The 19,887-nt window shown below is 39.2% G+C and overlaps 1 non-coding gene across 1 annotated transcript; it reads right to left on the bottom strand.

Moving 5' to 3' along the window:
• Positions 1-6,586: 6,586 nt before the first annotated feature.
• On the bottom strand, positions 6,587-6,773 carry LOC131252269 (U2 spliceosomal RNA). The gene has a single exon (XR_009174302.1). It is a non-coding gene; the product is annotated as a U2 spliceosomal RNA (small nuclear RNA).
• Between the last annotated feature and the right edge of the window lie 13,114 nt (positions 6,774-19,887).

Below are 19,887 nucleotides of genomic sequence, written 5' to 3'. Positions count from 1 at the left end.
CCTAAACCTGATCCTGAACTTGAACCTGTAACCTATAGCGTTAACCTAACCCTAAAACCTAAATGTACTCTCAAATCCCTAAACCTAAACCTACACCTAATCCTAATCTCAACTCCCTCACCTAAACCTAAACCTAAACTTGAAAACCAAAACCTAAACCCGATCCCGAACCCGAACTCGATTTCCTAAACCCAAACCTTAACCTATTCTCAATTCTCTAAACCAATTGCTTATAACTTAAACCGAAAGCTAAACTTATACCTTAACCTAAACCAATAACCTATAACCTAAACATAACCTAAAACCTAAATGTATTCTCAAATCCGTAAACCTAAACATACACCTAATCCTAATCTCGAATCCCTAACCTAAACCTAAACCTAAACTTGAAAACTCAAACCTAAACCCGATCCCGAACCCGAACCCGATTTCCTAAACCTAAACCTTAACCTATTCTCAATTCTCTAAACCTATAGCTTATAACCTAAACTTAAACCTAAACCTAAACCTTAACCTAAACCTATAACCTATAGCATAAACCTAAACCTAAACCAAAACCTCTAACCTGTAACCTAGAACCTAAACCTAAACCTAAAACCAAAATGTATTCTCAAATCCTTAAACCTAAACCCAAACCTTAACCTAAACCTATAACCTAAACCTAAACCTAAAACCTAAATGTATTCTCAAATCCTTAAACCTAAACCTAAACCTAATCCTAATCTCAACTCCTTAACCTAACCTAAACCTAAACTTGAAAACTCAAACCTAAACCCGATCCCGAACCCGAACCCGAACCCAATTTCCTAAACCTAAACCCTAACCTATTCTCAATTCCCTAAACCTATAGCTTATAACCTAAACTTAAACCAAAACCTAAACCTATAACCTATAACCTAAACATAAACCTAAACCTAAACCTGTAACGCATAACCTAAACCTAAACCTAAAACCTAAATGTATTCTCAAATCCTTAAACCTAAATCTAAACCTTAACCTAAACCTATAACCTATAGCCTTAACCTAAACATGTCGCCTATAACCTAAACCTAAACCTAAAACCTAAATATATTCTCAAATCCCTAAACCTAAACTTACACCTAATCCTAATCTCAACTCCCTCACCTAAACCTAAACCTAAACTTGAAAACCAAAACCTAAACCTGATCCCGAACCCAAACTCGATTTCTTAAACCTAAACCTTAACCTATTCTCAATTCCCTAAACCTATAGCTTATAACCTAAACTTAAACCTAAACCTAAACATTAACCTAAACCTATAACCTATAGCATAAACCTAAACCTAAACCTAAACTTGTAACCTATAACGTAGATATAAACCTAAAACCTAAATGTATTCTCAAATCCTTAAACCTAAATCTAAACCTAAACCTAAACCTTAACCTAAACCTATAGCCTATAGCCTTAACCTAAACCTATGACCTATAACCTAAACATAAACCTAAAACCTAAATGTATTCTCAAATCCCTAAACCTAAACCTACACCTAATCCTAATCTCAACTCCCTAACCTAAACCTAAACCTAAACTTGAAAACTTAAACCTAAACCCGATCCCGAACCCGAACCCGATTTCCTAAACCTAAACCTTAACCTATTCTCAATTCCCTAAACCTATAGCTTATAACCTAAACTTAAACCTAAACCTAAACCTTAACCTAAACCTATAGCCTATAGCATAAACCTAAACCTAAACCTAAACCTGTAACCTATAACCTAAACCTAAACCAAAAACCTAAATGTATTCTCAAATCCTTAAACCTAAACCTAAACCTTAACCTAAACCTTAACCTAAACCTATAACCTATAGCCTTAACCTAAACATGTAAACTATAACCTAAACCTAAGCCTAAAACCTAAATATATTCTCAAATCCCTAAACATAAACCTAAACCTAATCCTAATATCAACTCCCTAACCTAAACCTAAACCTAAACTTGAAAATCCAAACCTAAACCCGATCCTGAACCCGAACCTGATTTACTAAACCTAAACCTTAACCTATTCTCAATTCCCTAAACCTATTGCTTATAACCTAAACCGAAACCTAAACCTAAACCTAAACCTAAACCTAAACCTAAACCTATAACTTATAACCTAAACATAAACCTAAAACCTAAATGTATTCTCAAATCCCTAAACCTAAACCTATACCTAATCCTAATCTAAACTTTTTAACCTAAACCTAAACCTAAACTTGATAACCCAAACCTAAACCCGATCTCGAACCCGAACCTGATTTCCTAAACCTAAACCTTAACCTATTCTCAATTCCCTAAACCTATTGCTTATAACCTAAACCGAAACCTAACCCTATACCTTAACCTAAACCTAAACCCGTAACCTAAATGTATTCTTAAATCCTTAAGCCTAAACCTAAACCTTAACTTAAACCTATAACCTATAGCCTTAACCTAAACCTGTAACCTATAACCTAAATATAAACCTAAAACCTAAATGTATTCTCAAATCCCTAAACCTAAACCTGGACCTAATCCTAATCTCAACTCCCTAACTTAAACCTAAACCTAAACTTGAAAACCAAAACCTAAACCCGATCCTGAACCTGAACGCGATTTCCTAAACCTAAACCTTAACCTATTCTCAATTCCCTAAACCTATAGCTTATAACCTAAACTTAAACCTTAACCTAAACCTCAACCTAAACCTATAGCTTATAGCATACACCTAAACATAAACCTAAACCTGTAACCTATAACCTAAAACCTAAATGTATTCTCAAATCCTTAAACCTAAACCTAAACCTTAACCTAAACCTATAACCTATAGCCTTAACCTAAACATGTAACCTATAACTTAAACCTAAGCCTAAAACCTAAATGTATTCTCAAATCCCTAAACCTAAACCTATACCTAATCCTAATATCAACTCCCTAACCTAAACCTAAACCTAAACTTAAAAATCGAAACCTAAACCCGATCTTGAACCCAAACCCAATTTCCTAAACCTAAACCTTAACCTATTCTCAATTCCCTAAACCTATTGCTTATAACCTAAACCAAAACCTAAACCTATACCTAAACCTAAACCTATAACCTATAACCTAAACATAAACCTAAAACCTAAATGTATCCTCAAATCCCTAAACCTAAACCTACACCTAATCCTAATTTAAACTTTCTAACCTAAACCTAAACCTAATCCTAATTTAAACTTTCTAACCTAAACCTAAACCTAAACTTGAAAACCCAAACCTAAACCCGATCCCGAACCCGAACCCGATTTCCTAAACCTAAACCTTAACCTCTTCTCAATTCCCTAAACTTATTGCTTATAACCTAAACAGAAACCTAAACCTATACCTTAACCTAAACCTAAACTTATAACCTATAACCTATAACCTTAAACTAAACCTAAAATCTAAATGTATTCTCAAATCCCTAAACCTAAACTTAAACCTACACTTAATCCTAATCTCAACTCCCTAACCTAAACCTAAACCTAAACTTGAAAACTCAAACCTAAACCCGATCCCGAACCCGAACCCGATTTCCTAAACCTAAACCTTAACCTATTCTCAATTCCCTGAACCTATAACTTATAACCTAAACCGATACCTTAACCTAAACCTAAACCTATAACCTATAACCTAAAACCTAAACCTTAACCTAAAACCTAAATGTATTCTCAAATCCCTAAACCTAAACCTAAACCTACACCTAACCCTAATCTCAACTTGCTAACCTAAATCTAAACCTAAACTTGAAAACCAAAACCTAAACTCGATCTCGAACCCGAACCCGAACCCGATTTCCTAAACCTAAACCTTAACCTATTCTCAATTCCTTAAACCTATTGCTTATAACCTAAACCTATACCTTAACCTAAACTTATAACCTAAAACCTAAACATAAACCTAAAACCTAAATGTATTCTCAAATCCCTAAACCTAAACCTACACCTAATCCTAATCTCAACTCCCTAACTTAAACCTAAACCTAAACTTGAAAACTCAGACCTAAACCCGATCCCGAACCCGAACCTGATTTCCTCAACCTAAACCTTAACCTATTCTTAATTCCCTAAACCCATTGCTTATAACCTAAACCGAAACCTAAACCTATACCTTAACCTAAACCTATAACCTATAACCTAAATGTATTCTCAAATCCCTAAACCTAAACCTACACCTAATCCTAATCTCAACTCCCTAACCTAAACCTAAACCTAAACTTGAAAACTCAAACCTAAACCCGATCACGATCCCGAACCCGAACCCGATTTTCTAAAACTAAACCTTAATGTATTCTCAAATCCCTAAACCTAAACCTACACCTAATCCTAATCTCAACTCCCTAACCTAAACCTAAACCTAAACTTGAAAACCAAAACGTAAACCCGATCCTGAACCCGAACCCGATTTCCTAAACCCAAACCTTAAACTATTCTCAATTTCCTAAACCTATAGCTTATAACCTAAACCTAAACCTAAACCTAAACCTTAACCTAAACCTAAAACCTAAATGTATTCTCGAATCCCTAAACCTAAACCTACACCTAATCTTAATCTCAACTCCCTAACCTAAACCTAAACCTAAACTTGAAAACCCAAACCTAAACCCGATCTCGAACCCGAACCCGATTTTCTAAACCTAAACCTTAACCTATTCTCAATTCCCTAAGCCTTTATCTTGTAACCTAAACCTAAGCCTAAAGCTATACCTAAACCTGTAACCTATAACTTAAACCTAAACCTAAAACCTATTGCTTATAAGCTAAACCTAAACCTAAACCTAAACCTAGACCTTAACCTAAACCTAAATGTATTCTCAAATCCCTAAACCTAAACCTACACCTAATCCTAATCTCAACTCCCTATTCCAAACCTAAACCCGATCCCGAACCTGAACCCGATTTCCTAAACCTAAACGTTAACCTATAACCTAACATAAACCTAAACCTATTACCTGCACTTATAACCTAAACCTATAACCTAAACATAAGCCTAAAACCTAAACCTAAACCTAAAATCAAAATGTATTTTCAAATCCTTGAACCTAAACCTACACCTAATCCTAATCTCAACTCCCTAACCTAAACTTGATAACCCAAACCTAAACCTGATCCCGAACTCGGACCCAATTTCCTAAACCTAAACCTTAACCTTAACCTATTCTCAATTCCCTAAAGCTATAACATATATACTATAACCTATAACTAAAACCTAAACCTTAACCTAAACCTATAACCTAAGCCTAAACCTTAACCTAAACCAAAACCTATAGCCTAAACCTTAACCTGTAACCTATACCTATAACCTAAACTTATATCTTATAACCTAAAACCTAATCCTAAACCTAAACCTAAAACCTAACACCTAAAACCTAAAACCTAAACCTAAACCTATTTTAATGATCGGTTTTATTTTTAAAAAGTGCTCACTTTTTTGGAAGAAGTTTATGCAATTCTTCATGATTTTGAATTATAATGTTTTGTTGGTTTAATATTTTTTTCAGGTGAAAGACACAAAAAGAAAATTGTTGCTGATTTTTTTTTTTTTTTTTTTTTATATTTATGATGTTAAACTTATATGTATTTATGTGTGGATGAATGTAATGTGGATAAGATTGCTTGTGTTTGGATGGATGTAGTTTATGTTTGGATGAATGTAGTTTATGTTGGATTTAGGTAGTTTGGGTTTAGATGGATGTAGTTTATGTTTGGATGAATGTAGTTTATGTTGAATTTACGTAGTTTAGGTTTAGATGGATGTGAATGTGAATATGATGAAATATATTATATAATAGGTGTATATCAGGAAGAATATGATGATGTAATAGGTGTATAATGACCCTCTTATAAGGGACGGTTCATGACAGTCCTTTTTAAGGACGGTTCATGACCGTCCTTTTAAAGGATGGTCTGTGGCCGTCCTTTGAAGGCCCATAAGAGATGGACCATGACAGTCCTTTTTAAAGACGGTCATGGACCGTCCTTAAAAAGGACGGTCTATGGCCGTCCTTTAAAGGCTCATCAGAGACGGTCTATGACAGTTTTTTTTTAAGGACGGTCGATGGCCGTTCTTTAAAGGCTCATAAGAGACTGTCCGAGATCGTCCTTTTTTCGTCAATAAAAATGACAGTTTTCGACCGTCCTTTAAATAATACGACACGTCAAAATTTGACGGCCCTTGCGACGGTCCATGACCGTCCTTTTTGGTCGTTTGAGATGGTTTTGAACCATCATTTTTTCACAGTTTTGGCGTAGTGTGAGGCCTGCCGACACTCGTATTAGCCATTTACTGATTTTATAAACACTGTTTTACTTCTAGTAAAATGATACAACCATTGTTTGATGATTTTATATCAGTTGGATGAATTATTTGAAAAGGGCACATCAACCGTATGTTGATGGAGCAATCAAGAATGGCCAATCACTGTTTTGAGAAGAGCACATCAACCGTGGAGCAATCTAGATCATCTGGTGGGCCGAATATAATTTATCCATTATAGGAGAGATCAATCAAGATTATATGGGCCACATTGGATAAATAAATTTTCTTAGTTTTGAGAGGCACCACTAAATTAAACATTTGTACTTAGATTTGGGGTGCACCTAGCCCACGCAATAGTGCAACACAAGGGCGACAGCCAATAGCAAGCTACTCTGGTGGGCCCTCCCCCATCAGAAATTAATTTAATATCATGTGAGCCGATGGCCCACGTATCAGATATTAAACTGATAAGAACAGATACTACACTTGATCATAGCCAAAAGGCTGAGAAAGGTATGCTCTCTCATTCACCTTCCATCCCTTTTATACGTATTACTCCCATATTTTCCGACTAAACTCAAAAGCTTCCCTCTTCATTCTCTCCCTTCTTTTGTTTCCGCATCAAACATGGCAGGTGTTCGAATAAGCGTGTGAGATTCAAGCCGTTCACTGACAGGCTACACTTGTACTTTGAATTTCGTCCCCAGGTGAACTCCTTTACCTTCCATTTCTTTTCACAAGTTCATGTTGCTCACTTGGCAAATGAATAGTTCATGCTGCCCACTTGGCAAATGGATAGCGTCCTTCTTTTGCTTGCGAATCAAACATGGCACGTGTTGGAATAAGCGTGTGAGATTCAAGCCGTTCGCTAAGGGCCTGTTTGGCTGGGCAGACTGGATGGGATTAGATTGTATTAGAAGGGATTGGAAGGAGCGATCCTGAGATTGACCGGGCGTGCTAAACAAGCACGTTGAACTTATACCTGGATTGGAGCAATCCCATGGGATTGCCAACAATCCATTGACATCACCATCATTACCTTGAAATCTACCCAATCTCTCCTAATTCCATCTATTTTGCCTGGGACATATTTGGGTGGACGGATTGGAAGAGAATGGCCGGGTGTAAGATTGGCTAGGCTGGCCAAACATACTCGGTGGTAGATTCCCTCGATATAGCAATCCCATGGAATTGCCAGCAATCCACTGACGCACCCATCATTACCTGCCATCCACCCTAATACAATCTAATTCCAAGGGATTGGCCCGTCTAAACACACCTTGACAAGTTACACCTGTACTTTGAATTTCGTCCCCAGGTCAACTCCTTTACCTCCCATTTCTTTTCACGAGTTCATGTTGCCCACTTGGCAAATGGATAGTTCATGCTGTCCACTTGGCAAATGGATAGCGTTGGGGCTGTTTTGCCCCTCTGCAGTCTTGTTCCTCCAACCACAAAGTCCATGTGTTCAATTCAATCCATTATACCGTCCCACAGCTAGACGCGGATTGCGTCCTACCCCGCCCGTCTCTAGCCGGCCCTAGCCACAAACGGGCAGTTATATGGGTGGGCCGCCGTGGTGTATCTGTTTACTTACACTATTCATCCCTTCTTCCAGATCATTTTAAGGTATGTGCACAAAAATAAGGCGGATCCAACGCTAAGTGTACCACACCGTAGATGACTGTTGCATTAAATGCACAAACTAAGTTTATTATTTAGTGTGGCTAACTTGAGCTTTGGATCTACCTCATTTTTGTTCGTATCCCTTAAAATGACGTGATAAAAGGAATGGACCGTGTGGATATACGGATACATCAAGGTAGGCTCGCCCAAAAAACCGCCCAATGTGGCTAGAGACGGCGGGGGTAGGACGCAATCCGCTTCCGTCCCAGTGGAAGGGGAATGGGCACTGAGTTAACTCTGTGGCTAAGCTGGCCAACGTCATTCATGAACTGTACTGTCCATCCGTTTTATCATATAAATTTATGTCTTTAAGCTAAATTGTAAGCATATCCAAAGTTCAAGTGAACCACACCATCAGAAACAATGTGAATTGAAGTCTACCGTTAAAATTCTTAGGGCTCACAAAGTTTAGAACAAGCTGATATCTGTGTTTTCCCTTCATCCATGTGTGTGATCTGAATAACAGTCTGGATGACAAATAAACATCACTGGGGACCTTGGAAAGGTTTCAAGGGTGGCAATCAATACTTCCACTTTTCCTATGATGTGGTTTACTTGAGCTTTCTATATACTTTAATTTTGGGCTCAACCCCTAAAATGCTTTCTATATATTTTAATTTTGCGCTCAACCCCAAAAATGATTTAGAAAAATGGATGGACAACGTAGATAGACCCATGAATTCAGTGGGCCCAATACTCAGTACAACAAGAGTTACTGAGTTACTCGGCACGCAATCTTACTTAGTTACTCATTAGGCAATCCGATTTCCGTTCTAGCTAGCACTGAAGTTTGATTGCGTGCTGAGTTTTTTTTTTAAATTTATTTTCTAGCTTGTTAGTACACCTACTGTTAGTTCACACTTCACTGTTAGCCACCCCTCCAGGGAATCGATAACAAGACCGCAGTGTTGAAACAAGGTATCTTTCACACACTCTACCACTTAGCTATGGATCTGGGTATCGGATTACGTGCTGAGTTACTCGGTAATCTCTTACTGTACCGAGTAAACTCAGTTGGACCACCTTGAATGTATCTGGTCTATCCACACCGTCCATCCGTTTTTCCATCTAATTTAAGGGGTTGAACCCAAAATTGAAGCATACCCAAAGATCAAGTGGATCATACCACTGAAAACAGTGGGGATAATGATCTCCTCGTTTAAACCTTTCTAGGCCCCACAGTGATGTTTATTTGTCATCTAACATGTTCATGAGATCATACAGAAATAGGAGAAATAAAAACACAAATACAAGCTTGATCTAAAACTTCTGTGGGCTCCAATAATTTTTTCATTGGTAGACGTTCAATTCAACTGTTTACCGTGGTGTGGTCCATTTGAAAATTGGATATGCCTCATTTTTGGGCTCAAGAACTAAAATTATCTTGTAAAATGGATGGACCGAGCAGATAAAATACATAAATAATGGTGGACCTCACACAGTTTACTCGGTGCGCTTAGCGTACTAGTAATTCACACGTGTCAATGTGTATGTGCATGCAAGATATAAGCCATTGAGAAGGTGGACGGTTAGAAATAGGCCTCAGCGTGGATGGAACAAATCACAAATTTCATTATGATCAAGTAGGTCTAAATAGGGCTGTCAATAGGCATCCAGACATGCCCATTTATTGGACGTCCCAAAAAAAAGGTCATGTTTGGATTTTTATTTTTTATTATTATTTTTTAATAAAACATGCACACACACACCCCACACATTCACGCCGTGGTGGGATTTCACCACCTATGGATACTTGAACCCTTGACCGGGTGTTGAAACTCCTGAGAGTCTATGACCCGAGCAAGAGTAAGGATGCGTTTTAATCTCAACTTCTAGGCTTAGTTAAAAATCAAGTCTAATTGGTTTTAGACCTCGCATATATTCAGGTCTAATTAGGTTTAGAACTCAGATATATTCAGGTCAAGTTAGGTCCAATCTGGTCTAGATAATTGTATTTATAAAATTATATATATTTAATATGTATTGGTTATTTTATTAAAAGAAACTAAGGTAGTTGAAGAGGGAAAGTTGAAAAACACCTGAGTACCTCACATGGACACAAAACATGTTAATGTTTGGGTGGAAAATTGGAAATGAATCATTTAAAGATAGGCTTAAGGCGCCTTACAATGTCGCTCTCTTTAGGGCGATATTCGCATCCTACTGGTGATTAAACCAATTTGTAAGAGGGTTACAATAAATCCGCCTCCAGGATACAATAAGCCTCTTTACTAATTTGTGCATATCTTTTGAAAATACACTCAAGAGATCTCAACTCTATCTTGGGTCTTTTAGGATCGGTAAGCCTAACTAAGGCTCTACAACCCCATACCTTGAAGTATAAGATATTAGGAATCGTATTCTTTTATAGTTCATATGGAGTCTTATAAGTTTTAAAGTGAGGTATTCTATTAAAGATATGATAGACAGTCAATAGGGCTTCTCCCCAAAATCCTGAACTTAAACCTGCATTGTTGAGTATAGAGTTTACCATATTTATGATAGACCTATTTTTTCATTTTTTTATTTCATTTTGTTGGGGTGAATAGGGAGCTATAATTTGGTGAATTACACCATGAGTTTTGTAAAACTCTGAGAATTTTAAAGATAGATATTCTCCTTCCCTGTCCGACCTTAGAGTTTTAATCTTTCGGTCTAATTGGTTCTCAACTTCTGCCCTGTATGTCTTGAATTTTTGTAGTGCCTCATCTTTATTCTTCAATAGGTATATTAAGGTATAACGGGAGAAATCATCTATAAAGGTTATGAAGTACCTTTTTCCCCCTCTTGTTATTAAACCACTCATTTCACATATGTTACTATGAACTAGGTCTAAGAGTTGTGATTCTCTTTCCACCCTTGGAAACGGTTTTCTAGTTATTTTGGATTGTATATAAATACTACATTTATAATTAGGTTTTGTATAGTTATGAATTAGATTAAGATTATATATATTATCCATTCTATGATAACTAATATGTCCTAATCTAGCATACTAAACATCATGTGAATCAAGCATATAAACAGAAGAAGAATTTTCATTTATAAGGTTCACTTTGAACATTCCATTGGATACATAGCCCTTCCCTACATATACCCTATTTTTAGACACAATTAATTTATCGGATTCAAATAGGAGTCTGAATCCAAACTTAGTCAATAGACTAGTTAATATAAGATTTCTTCTAATATCCGATACATGCAGAACTTCGTTTAGAGTAAGAACTTTTTCGAAAGTTAGATCAAGATGTACCTTCCCTTTTCCTACAACCTTGTGTATGGAGGCATTCCCCATATATAATTCTTAATTATCCTTCACTAATTCGTAAGAATTGAACATGTTGTAATTTCTATAAACATGTCTGGTAGTATCAGAATCTATCCACCATTTAACATCCTCATTCACCATATGAACTTCAAATACAACAGCTGCCAGATTCATGTCTTCTGTCATATTGACTTGCCGTTTCTTTTCTTGCATTTTCTTTTTATATTTTTGGCAATCTTTCTTAAAATGACTAGGAATTTTATAAAAGAAGCATGGACCCTTATTGGATGTGTTCTTTTTAAACTCTCGGTTATTAGGTTTGAGCCTATCATCTTTCTTAAAAGGTAGCTTTTCTAATTCCCGATTCACACTATTCTCGACTATATTAGCGTTACTTAGGGCCTCCTGTTGTTCTTTATTTTTGTCATGGAGCCTAGATTCTTCTTTTATTCGAAGAAACATTAGGAGGTCCTCTAAGGACATTTTCTCTTTTTTCTATTTCAATGATTTTTTAGTATCCTTCCATTTAGGTGGAAGTTTAGAAATAATTGTGGATACTTGAAAAGATTCATCGAGATTAGTGTCATTAGCAATAATCTATTGGATGATGACCTGTAACTTATGTACTTGATCAAGGACAGGTTTTTCATCCAACATTTTAAATTCTAAAAACTGACTTATAAGGAATTTTTGGTTACCTTTGTAATCTGATGTGTATTTGGTGAGCAACGCCTGCCACAAATCCTTAACAGTCTTCTTTTGACGGTAAATAGCGTATAACGAATCAAAAAGAGCGTTGAAGATATGACTTTTGCATAAGTAGTCGTTACACTCATAACTTTATCTCTTTTAAATTTGTTCTAACGTATCATTGTCAGATGGTGGTGAAGGAGGATCTTGAGTGGGCACATGATCCAACTTGAGTGATGTGAGGAATAGATGGACCGTTGAACGGCATGATTCGAACAAAGTCAGGATGACCTATAGAAGATGTCACGTCCCAAACTCGGAAACCAGGCTCACAAAATTTTCGATCGTTGAATCCGGCGCCGACAACTTTCGTAGTACCTCATTCTAGGCTTCCGGCACCCATATACCAGGTTCCGATCCTGGAATCCTACAAGGAGAATTTTTCAATATGAATTTATTCTGTAACAAGCATAACCATAATCATAACCCACGAACAATAACCAAGACACCGTCACAAATTTCATTATGATAAAAAACTTTAAGGTACAATGCGCATAAAGAAAAATACAATAACAGAATCAGAAGCTCCATAAGTCCGCTGCATGCTCCAATCTCAATGCTACTGTAGCGTCCTAGTGTCACCTGCACGCAATGGTCATGCATAATCTTACGAAAAGCTTAGAGGGTGGTGAGAGTGTATTCGTAATATAAGCATGCTCAGAATGCAATATCAGAGCAATGCTGAATATGCTGGCGAATCTATGAATACTATCGACCATACCAAGGCCATGCAATGCAAGATATGAATGATATCAGCTATATTAAGGCCATGCGATGCAAGGCATGAATGTTATCAGCCATATTAAGGTCAAGCGATGCAAGGCGTGAATGATGTCGTCCATACTAAGGTTATGCGATGCGAGATGCAACTTAAGCATACTAGTCCTCAGCAGAATCCACATATTGATGCAGCTCATCACTAGATCATCAAATATTAGTACTGTTCTCATGCTGGACAATCACCTGGGTCTAGTACACTCTATGCCAGCTTTTTGCCCCTATCCGAGCGAATAACTGGGTTAGTGGAAGAAACTTCACAATCCGCCTGCCAATATCGGGCCCGACTCGTCGATAGTGGACCCATTCCTCAAGCTGGTCAAACTCAACCTAGATATTGCTCTCTCACTCAAGTGGGTAAGGGCACACCCCTTTCCAATTGACCACGACACAGTAGGAGATGTGACCTATTAGTATACGACCCTCGTGTGCTCATATATCCACTCGGTCTCGACGTTAGAGTCATCCTCTAGTACCATCAGGTTTAGAGATTTTCACCCAAGGGCATCTATGGTGCCTCGATGCTAGTAATATATTTTTGGTATCCAATTTAGCTCTCCATGATGTTCTTGTGGAGGCCACGACCCCAATGTCGCTAAGGCGTATAGTAACCACATCACACAATGCAAGATGCATGAGTCATACAATCCAGTCATGCATCAATCCTTCACGTACCGTGCGCTCATGAGGGACAACATCACCTATTAGGGAGTCCCATAAACAACTTGCCAGAAGGCATATGCAATGGTCAACCTCATCTCATCACAAGCATACAGATGATGCGTATGGGCATGTATCATGATGTTATGCTATCACATACTCATAATCGGCATCGATAATCGGCCTATACACAAGGCGGGGTCCATAGATGAATAGCCGATCTAAACCATAATATAAAGATTGGCCCTCGGCCGTGGATTATCAATTCTGGTAGTACGGAGTCTACAACGAGGATGGACCATGCAACATCAATGGGGTCCAATAATTTGGGTTAGCCCACTAAGAGAATGATGAGAATGGGCCTAACAAGGCTTAAGGAAGGTCACAATGTGGACATTTAACTAACATTGCTCCCAAGGGGTGACCCACATAGAGCCAAGCATATAGTGGGCCCACGGCCTCACATAAGAGCTTAATATACATCACAATAGGCCTCACTCAAGGGTCACATATACATTACATCGGGCCCCACCATATGGGCCTCATGTATATTGTGTTAAGCGTTTCACATGGGCCACATATATACCATATCAGACCTCACTCATGGGCCTAATATACATCACATCAGGCCTTGACGGATGGGCCACGAATACATCACATTAGGCCTCACAAATGGGCCACAAATACATCAAGATGGGCCTCATGGATGGGCCACAAATACATTAAGATAGGCCTCATGGATGGGCTACAAATACATTAAGGTGGGCCTCATCATATGGTCCACACCAATGGGCCTCATTTACATCAAGTGGGCCGCATCAATGGGCCTCATATACATCAAGTGGGCCACATCAATGGGCCGTGCCATCTACACTATTCATCTATTTTAAGAGGTTGTTTTAGAGCATTACCTAAATGAATCATAACGGAAGATCATCTGGACCATATCACAAATAACAATGGTGAAAATGATTTCCACCGTTAAAACCCCATAGGGCCCACTATAGCATTTATTTTTCATCTAATCTGTTCATATGGTCACATAGACCTGATTAAATGGAAAAGGAATAAATTTCATATTGATCCAACACTTCCGTACTCCCAAAAGGGTTTCAATGGTAGGCGTTTAATCCCCCACCGTTTTCTGCAGTGTGGTCCACCTGATAGATCTGCCTCATTTTTAGTCTTAAGCCTTAAGATGAGCTCACCATCTAGATGAATGGTTTGGATGTAACACATACACCTGCGGGACCCACAGAACTTGCTAACGTCATGTAGTGGGACCCACTGCTGGACGGTTTAGTTACAAATACAGCACCGTCCCATGTGCTGGATGGTGCATGCACGACAGGTGGGTCCCATGCTTCACGGACGAAGTGGATTAAAAACCCATACATCATGGTGCGTGTCACATAGCACTGTCCAGATGGATGGTGCAAAATATATATAGCAAGGTGGGTCCCACATGGGGCCCACCACTATATATATTATATTTATTTATATTATATTTTCTTTTTTGAAAGTTAAGGGGTTAAGTGTCCAGCATCCAGGACGGACGATGTGGATTAGAATACATCCATCAAGGTGGGTCTACACAGATGGATGGCATGGATACATACATACATATATTATATACATACATACATATAATATATATATATATATATATATATATATATATATATATATATATATATATATATAAAGGTGGGCCCCACCCCACACATGCAACACGTGTGGGTGGGTCCCACTTCCTGCCCAGAATGGACGGACAAATGGATGGCAGATATATCACAGCCAGCCCTTCAAAGCACCGTCCATTTCATAGAATACGTACAGTAAAGTGGGTCCCATCCCACACGTGCAGCATGTGTGGGGTGGGCCCCATACAAAGCCAAATGGATGAGCAGTTGGGATATAACTTGTACCTCATGATCAGACCCATTGTTGGCGTCAAGATAGCAGCTAGTGGGCTACTGGCCCACTGTCTAGGAGATGGACGGCTGGGATATGACACATATCTCATGGTCGGACCCACAGCTTGCTGAGGTCATGTACAACAGCTGTATAGCTAGTGGAGGTACTCCAGCCAATCCTCTTCCACCGTCCAATGCTTGGATGGTGTGGATAAACAGACATCAAAGTGGGTCCACACGTATAGGACCCACTAGTTGGAAGAAGCTGATATTTGTGTTCTTAGTTCATCCATGGCAGCGGGATGAGACCCAACACATGGACGGTCTAGATCAAGTTGGCCACATTCTGTCACAAGAGAGAGAGAGAGAGAGAGAGAGAGAGAGAGAGAGAGAGAGAGAGTTCGGCACATTAGAGGGACCCTACCACTATGGGCCCCTCTTTGTTAGAACACAAACATCAAGATGGGTCCCACCACAAGTGGGCCCTACATACAAATCAATGTCTTATGCTATGATCACCCACCAATTAGCCTCTTCTTTATCTCCTTGGAAATGCTAATCTCCTAAGCTTCTTCTTTAATGGAGGATGATGGAGTCAGGATGGTTGGATGGTGAGATGGGAGGGGTAAGAAGTGGGCCACACCTAGCTCTTTGGAATAGCTTGGATGTTGGTCTCTCTTGGGTTGCTTGAGAAATGGTTTGAGAGAGGGAGAGAGAGAGAGAGAGAGAGAGAGAGAGAGAGATGATGCAAGAGTGAGTGATAGGTGAAAAGGTGATGGAGTGATGGGTGATAGGTATAAGGAAGGAATGGGTGGAGAGAGAGAGAGAGAGAGAGAGTTGACTTTGGGAATGAGAGAGATATGAGTGTTGTAAAGGGAGTGATGAGATGTGTACTTGACTAATGATTGATTGATTAATGTGATGGGTTGTAGAGATTCTCTCAAAATTCAAAACGCGTGGCATTTCTTCAGAATATACACGGGCCCACAACTCCTGGCCTAAGTATAGCATCGGCGCACGAGACGAGGTGTTCACTCCCCAAGTATAGGGTTGTGATGTAGTAATAAACTCGGTAAGACCGAGGTCGAATCCACAAGGACTGATACCTGTACGTTATCTGAAATCAAGTAGAACTAGAACTAGACTAAGATGCGATCTAAACAAAATAGAATTTAAGAAATAATTGTGGAATAATTAAAACTTTAAGGAATTCAGAGGATGGAAACTAGGGATTCAGAGGATCCACTTGGAGAGATCAGGGAGATCTTATGCTCGCATATGGAATTCAAACTGAACTTACTTGATTTGGTTTTCAAGAGACGAAAGGTATATGAATTAGAATGGATTCCATCATCTAACCATGCCCAGGAGACAAAGCAAACAACAGAATTAAACTAATTACCAACCAATCAACCATGTATGAGGATCAGGAAGGGTACTGTCATCCTACCATGCCCGTGGGACAATGGTGAACGACAGGGCTTCCTGACTTTACAAACATGAAAAGGGGAAAAAGTAATACTCAAAATCATCGCAGATCCATTGTAATTTTAGTCATAACAGACCATTAAAGACAAAAAGTACATTCCCAGAATAAAATTAAATCAACATCAATTCAGTCTAAACAAAGGCGCAAGCGAAGACTTATCCCATCACGCTACAAGCTTCACCTCTTAGCCCTAGCTAAGAGGTTTAGCCACTCATGATTGGCCTAAACCCAAAACAAATAGAAAGGAAAAGAAAATGAAAAAGAGAATAAAATGAAGAAAAATTCCTTATCTTTTCTCTCTCATCTTCTCTCCCTATCTTCTTTTCTTCTGTCTGTCCTCCAATCCTCAAAACGCTGCCAGCCTTTTCGCACTTCCTGGAGAACAACCACCGTCCAGCCGCACTCCTCTCGTGCACAGCAGCAACTCTCCACGTCCCTGTCTTTCTCCCAAGCCGTGCACAGCAGCAGAACCTCTCCCAGAACCTCTCCCAGAACCTGTTTCTCTCTCTCCCCTTTTACGTCTTCTTATACAGGACTGTCGTCCGGGAGTCCTACCCGGAATAGGGTGCGAAGACACTCTTCTTTACGCAGCCAGGCGCGGCAGCAGCAGAAACGCAAAAGCATCTTGTGTTCGGACAGAGATTTCGAACGACTGATTGTCCAAAAGCAGAATTGGACTTCTTGGAGGTGGTTATATCAGACCTTACACAGGATTGGACGGTCTGGATCATGCATCCGACCATCATCATGGATGCATAACGGCCCGAGAAGGCCGGGCGGCTTCCGGTTTTCACGGACATACGCAAGCAGAGCAGGCGCTGGTGCGTGGTGGGGCCCACTTTACTGGTGTTTTTGGAAATCCATGCCGTCCATTGAGCTTGCAGTCGAATTTCGGTGCAGAGGGAGATGTTTTTTTCTTCCGATACTGTGGCCCATAAGAGTTTTCTCACTGCCGTCCATCTGACGTTTAACAGGTGGGATCTTGCAAAGTCTTGCATGGTCTCGAAATATCATGTAGGTAAGGGTCGTGGCCACCTCCTGAAGTACTTGGACGGTTTGGATCATCAACATGAACAATGGGTGGGGCCCACAGGCCAAAAATGGACGGACAGCGGGTGCGCGCTGTCTCTGTTGAGGAGATGGATCGGGTCAGCGCCTGCTGACCGGTCCAGTTCTTCCGGTGCACAACGAGTGTGCATGCACTTGTGTTCGTGCGATGTACATGTGGCTTCATTGTGATGGTTTGTGAGAAATCCGTTCCGTCCATCAGTTTTGTCAGCTCATTTCAACTGTTGAGACCAAGAATGGAGAATATCCAGATATCAGGTGGGCCCCACTTAAGAATTTAAGGGGCTGATCTGTCCGTTGGGCCACTTTCATAGTGATCCAGGGGCTGAAATTTTATTTGTACGGTTTATTTATGGTCCTCAAGCCACGTGTGAAGTTTCGAACTGATCAGATGGTGGGAACCCTATGATCTTGCATTTTGGACACTTTTCAGGCCACTTGAGCTTCGATTCCTCGATTTCTGCGGACCCTTGGTGTATAATTTCGTCGCTCTTGGTCTTCTGGAGTCCGTCCCCTGCTTTAGTGTCATCAGATCGGTAAATCCATGCTTTTTAGTGTCCTTTCCCAGTCCAAGCTCATGAAGACGCCCTGCATCACAAATTCAATTAAATTAGGCTATTAAACGGTGTCATGCTTGTAAATCCATGCAATAAATGGGTCTGATATGCAATATTTGACCCTCAACACAACCCCCAACCAGCATTTTGCTAGTCCCGAGCAAAGTATGCGAAAAATAAGTTGAGAATTACAGGAGAATTTCTATGAACTCGAGTGATTTTGGAAAACAATCTAGATATTCAGAATTCAACAATTCATGAATGTTGGGCCTTACTCTCTCCTAGACTCAAACACACGATAAACTTCATTCAAAGTATTAGTCCCTTAATTAGAAATAATCCTAAACATTGAGTTCCACAGATGTAAAGTGTAATCCCAACTTCCAACATTAATATTCAATTCTTTATTTCAGGATATCGTTGGTAATCAACAAGAGGATTCATAATAACCAAAGCTTGCCTCAAAGATCATCTTTTCATTCCTTCATTTTTTTTTTTTTTTTTTTTTTTTTTGACTGAAAACCAAGAAGGGGAATGAAGTCCACACTTATAGGGAGCAAACCTATAGTGAAGATTCTTTGCCTAACCTTTTTCAACGGTATCTCTTCCTTTTAATTGATCTTGACTGGCAATTGTTCAAGTTGGTTCCTTCTATGCTTACTGATCCCCAAATTAACCCTTCAGTTTTAAACTGAAATCTTGATGTGTAAGCGAGATGTGACATGTGAAATCATGACTCAATCAATGTTTACAAATTCTAATCATGGATTAATAATTAAACTTAACTGTGGAATCTAACGAGTAACTGAATCCAAGAGCAGTAAATCACCAACATTCCATATCCTGTGATTCTAAATCAAAGATGGTTGTCAAATCACTTTGAGTTCACCAGAAAGTCCAGAAAAAATTTAAAAATTTTCACACTTCACACTTTTGCTCAAGATGAAAAAACACTGATTAGGTAACCTAATCTCCCACCCCCAACTTAAAAGCTACATTGTCCTCAATGTAAAGGATATGAGTATGGAATGCGCATAGGACAACAAAAGTAAAGAAAAAGTGACGGGAAGATAGTACCTGGATGATGAATCGTGAGAGACTTTCCAAGAGATCGCAGCATGGAATCCGGTCAGCATGAGAGAGAAAGTGACACAAAACTAACAAAAATAAAATCCTACCTATACCACTTTCGCAGGTGCTCTCGATTGCATTTAGTGCATGCAACAAGCCTTTAAACCCCTAGGTTACCCCTAGTGGACGAGTTGTAGTCTCGTGAGGGTTTGCAGTAATGTTACCCACAAACATTGAACTGACTAATGAAAAAAATGACATGAAATGAAGAACTGGGTTGCCTCCCAGGAGCGCTAGGTTTAACATCTTCAGCCAGATCAAAGCAACTACCATAATCCTATGAAAGCGATAAACCTACCTATACCTCCATCAGACTAGGAGATCAATCC

Source organism: Magnolia sinica, chromosome 7, assembly GCF_029962835.1.
Source record: "Magnolia sinica isolate HGM2019 chromosome 7, MsV1, whole genome shotgun sequence".
Classification (NCBI taxonomy): Eukaryota; Viridiplantae; Streptophyta; class Magnoliopsida; order Magnoliales; family Magnoliaceae; genus Magnolia; species Magnolia sinica.
The sequence above is the reverse complement of the archived record's forward strand: the minus strand, read 5'-3'. Positions and strand labels throughout refer to the sequence as shown.